Raw genomic sequence first — 6,888 nt, 5'->3', positions numbered from 1 at the left:
TATATACATTTGACGGTATGAAGCGTCCGCTCATAGGCGTCAATCAGCCGCGTCGGTAGAGTGGACGGACAGCTTGTTTCTCCTGAATTGAATTGATAAAAAGTTGATAAGTCACATCAACTAGCCTCATGGAGACGTCAAATCAATTTAAACTTTAGGTGCAGAGAGGATCTTGGCACAAATCTCTTTCTTAAATTGACAGTGAATCTTCTGACAGGGGTCCACTTGGCCTCGACCTCTGAGGCGAGAAGCTTCGGTCAGTTCAGCAGGATCGTCTATACCTCGCAGTGTGCTATTAGGTTGTTGACATTGGTGATATCACTTCAGAAACACTTCGGACGGGTGTATATCAGGTCGGAATGTGTGGTGGCGGGAGTCCCGAGGCGGTTCAGATAGGGGCGTAACAGTGGTCCCCCTAAGTCCAAGCATGAATATTTATATCGTGGGTAGACTTGCTTTTCTGACCGGATGTATATGTCTCGGTACTGGGGACCGCGACTCGAGGGAGCTTGGGGGTCGATTTTTTGCATAATCGAAGCCGTGATCTTAGGACCGGGGCGATGACTCAGAGGAGACTCGCGTCAGGCGAGTGTAGGCTATGCGAAGTTGAGTGAGGAACTCATTTGCCACCGGTGTGCTGACCAATATGGGCCGATGTGTTGGGAGATGACTAAAACTTTGTAAAGTTTGGAAAGGAACACAGTGTCCGAGGGAATGACCCATAGGGGACTTCGCGTCAGGTGCGTCCAAACTTTGTAAAGTTGAGTAAGAAGCTCATCTGCCATCGGTGCGCTGACCCACAGGGCCGACGCGTTGGTAGATGGCTAAAACTTTGTAAAGCTTGGGAGGAAACGCAGCGTCCGAGGCGATGACCCACAGGGGACTTCGCGTCAGGTGCATCCAAACTTTGTAAAGTTGAGTAAGGAGCTCATCTGCCACCGGTACGCTGACCCACAGGGTCGACGCGTTGGGAGATGGCTAAAACTTTGTAAAGCTTGGGATGGAACGCGGTGTCCGAGGCGATGACCCACAGGGGACTTCGCGTCAGATGCGTCCAAACTTTGTAAAGTTGAGTAAGGAGCTCATCTGCCACCAGTGCGCTGACCCACGGGGCCTACGCATTGGGAGATGACTAAAACTTTGTAAAGTTTGGGAGGGAACGCAGCGTCCGAGGCGACGACCCACAAGGGACTTCGCGTCAGGTGCGTCCAGACTTTGTAAAGTTGAGTGAGGAACTCGATCCGAGGCGATTCAAACGTCAAATGATTTGACAACTGTTACGTATTTTCAAGGTGATAGTTGGGTGTCATGCCCATTCTTCTAAAAGGTTGCTGCGGCTACTCATTATTATTGACGGCTGGTAGTGATCGAGGTGACACGTTTTAAGCGAACGTGAAGGTCACAATGACATCTTGGACATATATCAAATCTGGCGTTTCATTTCAACGGCCTAGATTCAAGATGCGATGAACGACTTAGATTGATCGCATTTGAATTCAACGATGGAGATCGGATGGGTCTTTCTATAAAAGGCGGACTTTGAGCTTTTCTCAAGTTTTCTACCCTTGTGAAACAAACACTATATTTTGCTCTCAAGTCATTTGCGATTTCAAGCATTTTCTAAGCAATTCTGGCGAGAAAATTGAACTTCCGGCGAGAAACACCAACATCCGGCGACCTTACACCATTCCCGGCTAGGAAAACCTTCAAACTTGTAAGTTTCAGTACCTTTTAGGATTTTTAAATTCTGAAAAAATGGCCTCTGAGGGGAGTTCTGGTTCGGGGAGGGGGTTAGAACTAGTGAGGATGGACGAGCCCATTGTGGCGACCTCCTCAAAAATAGCCGAGGCGATAATAGGGGGAAAATATATGGAAGCGACCGGATAGCCCAGCAGATACTTCTGTGCACTGGAGGGCATCGGACTACCCATCTAAATTAAGAGAGGCCGACCTGGGGAGACTTAGGACAGAGAATAGGATCCCTGATAGCATAGATTTGATCCTCCCCGGGCCCGAAGGGAGGGCCTGTTACCTTAGGCCGGGTTGTGTGGCCATTTGCGAGGCTATCCTTAGGGTCGGATTTAGGCTGCCAATTCACCCATTCTTTAGGATGGTGCTTAGATCATATAGGCTAGCCCCAACGCAACTCAATCCAAACTCCTGGAGCCAAATGGTGGGCTCCTGGATGTTGTGGAAAGAGGCGTCATTATGAGTGGAGATGCCCCTCTCCGTCTTCCAGACCCTTTATATACCTAAGGTAACTGTCGGGGGGGATAAGACCCGGGGGTAGTACTACCTTACTTCATGGGGTTCCCACACTTCATTCATGCTCGATCTGCCGAGCGCCATCAAAGAATGGAAGAGCTCGTGGTGTTGGGGCGCAGAGCGATGGGACACGATGGAGGGTGACCCCCTGGCGCCTCTTACGGTCCTGACGAAGTATTCGACACTTAGTGAGTATAGTAGTTGTTTTTCTTTATATTTCACTTCGGTTCGAATCGTGCCTAACATTTGCATTTCCTTTGTAGGTTCTCTTCCTTGGTGCGAGCTGTCATCCGAGGACTTCGAAACCATCTGCATCATTTATCAGCTGCCTCAAAAGAAGAGGTCTTACCATAGGTTGATCCGAAAGAACATTCACTTCATTACCCACAACCTGATGGCATCCCAAGGTAACTGGACCGAAGTCTTTACTCTTCATTCTGAACTCTCAACACTTGTACTAATTCATGATTCGTTCTTTGCAGACAACTTTAATAAGAAAAAACCTGTGCGCCCCGACTTTAAGACCATCCAGAAGATGATGGCAGAGGCATGGGCATTGAAGGCCTCCTGCTCCTCCTACAAAAAGCAAATGGAGGATCTGATGGACGCTAGTAAGAGGCTTCAGCCTCCGACAGAGGAGGGGGTACCGAAGGACCCGTAGGCTGACCTCCAGAGGAAGGGCAAGAAGAGCGCCGCCCCTCCAAAACGCCCAACTGTGGCTAGGCCACCCCCTGCTCTGAAGCAAACCACAATTCCAACCAGGGTGGCCATTCTGGAAAAGAGGCCTGCTCCATCTAAGGCTGCCACTGCCCCGGCTACAACACCACTTGATGCTGTGCCAATTGCTCAAGTGCCGGGGCAGCAAAAAAGGAAAATGCCCCGTCCCTCCAAGGAGGTCGACTTTTTGGGCACAAATCTGGAGGAGCGGTGAGGGAAGTGTTGGAGGCCCTTCCTCCAGAAACAGCTACAGTGACGGTGGTCCACAGCAAATATTGGACTGAGGAGTGGAGGGACCACACCGCCTCGTGCACAGCTGAGGACTTGGTGGCTGCAAATAGTGCCTACGTGGCTCGGGCCCTGAGCACAAGCATCCAACTTGAAGGCTTGGTGAAGGATCTGAACTCCAAGAGGGAGGATCTCGCCAAGAGCCTCGAGGAGGCAATGCACTATGAGGATGCCGTGCGAGAGGCTCAGGCCAAGGCCATGCAGGCGGAGGAGGGAAGAAAGAAGATCGAGGCCTAGCTAACTGCTGCCAAAGCAAAAGTGGAACGACTGAAGAAGGAGTTATACGAGGTGGAGTGCCAAGTGGCTGCTGTGACTCGACGACTTGATCACGCCAACGAGCACCACAAGCTCGCCACTGAGGCTCTGGAGGCCTTAAACAAAGAGAATGCCGAGTTGAGGCAGAAGGCAGAGGCTCGGTCAGAGGAGATTGCCTCTTTGAAGGAGAAGTTGAAGTCTACAGGGGAGGTAGCAGTTCAGAACTTCATCGACCACTTTGAAGACCATCCCCTGTATGACGACTTCGCCAACTTCTGGGCCTCTTGGAGTGCCCAAAGCTTGTTGGGTCGACTAAAAGAGGTACACCCCACTTTGAACATCTCCTCATTGGAGGTAGAGTTCGAGGGACCAACTGGAGGTCGGCCTGACAAGCTTGCTGAGGAGGCTCCAGAGGCCCCGGAGGCAGCCGATGCAGAAGTCCCTCTAGTAGAATAGGGCCATCTTTTGTAATGGTTTCGGCCTTCTTGTACTTCAATTCATTAAATGAAATGAAATTTTTTGCTAAGTATTTGTGCTTCTACTTTTTTATCTTTTGGATCTTTTTATACTTGTATGAATGACAAACATCAGACTAAGCGCCTCGTAACAATAACCAGTTAATAATTGAGGTTCGGACCACTCAAGTTAATATAAGTTGAATCACTTAAGCAAACATGAAGCGACTCTTAACGCTAATCAGTTAACAATTTGAGATCGGACCACTTAAGTTAATATGAAGTGGACCACTTAAGCAAACATGAAGAGCCTCTTAACGTTAATCAGTTAATAATTAAAGATCGGATCATTTAAGTAAACATATTGAAGAACTGAGGAAACTATTTACTAACCAATGTGGCACAGAACCGAAGTTTCATTACTTGAGATAAATTACACCACACTTTACCAAGGCAATTCCCGCACTTAGTAAGCTAGGAGACTTACAATTGAGACCATATCAGAAAAATCGATTCATTTGACCATATTGAGATCGGATCGGAACAAAGGCTCATCATTGATAGTAATTCCTCAAGTGTTCAATGTTCTACTGATGAGGCAGTGCCTTTCCTGCCATGTCTTCAATTTCGAAAGTACCTGGCCGGGATTCTCTGCGGATGCGGTAAGGGCCCTCCCAGTTCAGGCCAAACACTCCTGACCTAGTTGGTTTTGAAGATTGGAAGACCCTTCTGAGGACGAGGTCGCCCAAGCGAAGAGTTCTGCTTCTGACCTTGGAGTTATAATAGCTGGTCATCTTTCGATGATACTTTGCCAAGTTCACTTGGGAGGCATCCCTCCTCTCCTTAAGGAGGTACAGTTCGCTTATTCGAGCCTCGTCGTTGTTGATCTCATTAAAGTGTATCCTTCGATGTGATGGGACCCCGACCTCGACCAGACTCATAGCCTCGGCTCCGTAGGTCATAGCAAATGGCGTTTTACCTATTGCAGTTCGGCTAGAAGCCCTGATAGCCCAGAGGATGTGGGAGAGTTCGTCAACCCAGGCCCCCTTTGAGATGTCAAGCTTCCTTTTCAGGAAGCTTATCATCTCTACTTTTGCATCAGGGGGCAATGACTTTCCTATACGTAAGACCTGACTGGGGTCTCTGGTTGGCGGGGAAAGTCTCCAATTCTTCCATTGGGGTCGCATTTGGTTCAGATTCAATTATTTGGGGATCTAACTCATCAAGAGGGTGTCCTTGTTCAGGGACCTCTTCCATGTCGACGTCTTCTTTTTGTTTAGAGGTATGCCCTTGTTCAGGGACGTCAAGCATTTCCACGTCCGTACTGACCTCAGCGGGAACCTCAGTTAGGATTACATTAACAGTTCGGGGCTCGAACTTTCGCATCGAGTTTAAGTAGCACGCCCTGGAGCCCATCTGATCGCCTTGGACCGTAGCAATTCCATGTTCAGTTGGAAACTTCATGCACAAGTAGTAGATGGACGTGACAGCCCAAAGATCTTTCAAAGTGGGTCTACCCAATACTCCATGATAAGCTGATCTGTGATCTACTACCAGAAATTTCATGAAGTGTTGGGCCACTAGCGGTGCTGAAACCATCTCCACGGGCAGAGTGATCCACCCTCATGGGACGATGTTGTCCCCAGTGAACCCGAATAGTGGGTCGGTCATGGGGATCAACCCATATTCAATTTGCATTTTGTCAAAAGTGGAGCCGAACAATATGTTCACGAAACTGCCATTGTTGATGAGCATGCGTTTCAGTCCGTTTCTAGCCACTACGGCTCTTACAACCAATGCATCACAATGGGGGTGGTGAATCCCCTTTGCGTCTTCCTGGGAGAAGGTGATTGGGGCCATCCTGTCGACTGCTTGTGACTCGTTGACAATGTAAGTGATCATTGGAGGGTTCTTTACTTCCCTTGTATAATTCCTTTGGGCATTCCTGGTGTTGCCACCGATGTGGAGTCCCCCAATGATGGTATCGATTTCCCTGATGACCTGACTCCCAGAAAATGGGGCTTGGTTTCTTTGTCTAGATTGACCTCGATCCCTTGATTCTCTTCTCCGAGGTGATTGCTCTCTGTGCCCTCTCTCCCCCCTGCTCGGGGAGGCGGATCTGCGTGGATATTCGTTCCTGCTGGAAGTGTGTGGGTTGCTTCGATCGGGGCGTCGATTGGCATCTCGGCACTCACTAGTGTCGTGCCCATAGAGTTGATAGAAAGTACAAAACCTAGCCCCTTTCAAGGGTCTATTTGACCTTTTCATCTTCTTCTTCTTGTTATCAGCTCTTCCAAATGGTCCCGCTTCAGTAGGGGCATTCTCATATGCCAATACCGGTACTGCATTCAATGTGGCGGAAGCCAGGGCCTATCCGGACGTGGGAACTATTGTATGACCTGCTTGGGTCCATTGCTGAGTAACAAGGTGTGCCGCGGGTCCTCGACCTACCTGCCTCTGAGGTGGAAGGAGTCCCTGCGAGGCACGGTTGCGATGATCAATCATTTCTTCACTCACAATTTCCACTCTCATCATTTCCACCAGTTTGTCATATGTGGAGGGATTCTTGCTACGCACGTTCCTCCAGAACAAAGTATCCATGTTGAGCCCGCCTTTCAGGGCTGAAAGGGCTTCTTTGTCAGTAACCTGTTCGCAGTAGGTGATTTCGTCTGTAAATCTCGTGAGATAGCTTTTCAGCGTCTCCCCAGGGGCCTATCTCATATCCTGCAGGCGTTGCACTGGTGCCTCTCCTTCCCTACGTGAGAGGTACTGGTTCAAAAATATTTTCTTCAAATCCGGCCAACTTTTAATGCTTAGGGGAGGAAGCCTGCTGTACCACATTTCGGCGGCTCCGCCTAGTGTTAAATGGAAGGCTCTGCATTTCAAAGCGGGCGAGGCTCCCCTTAAG

Source organism: Olea europaea, unplaced genomic scaffold (genome assembly GCF_002742605.1).
Source record: "Olea europaea var. sylvestris unplaced genomic scaffold, O_europaea_v1 scaffold256, whole genome shotgun sequence".
NCBI lineage: Eukaryota > Viridiplantae > Streptophyta > Magnoliopsida > Lamiales > Oleaceae > Olea > Olea europaea.
This window is presented reverse-complemented; position numbering follows the sequence as displayed.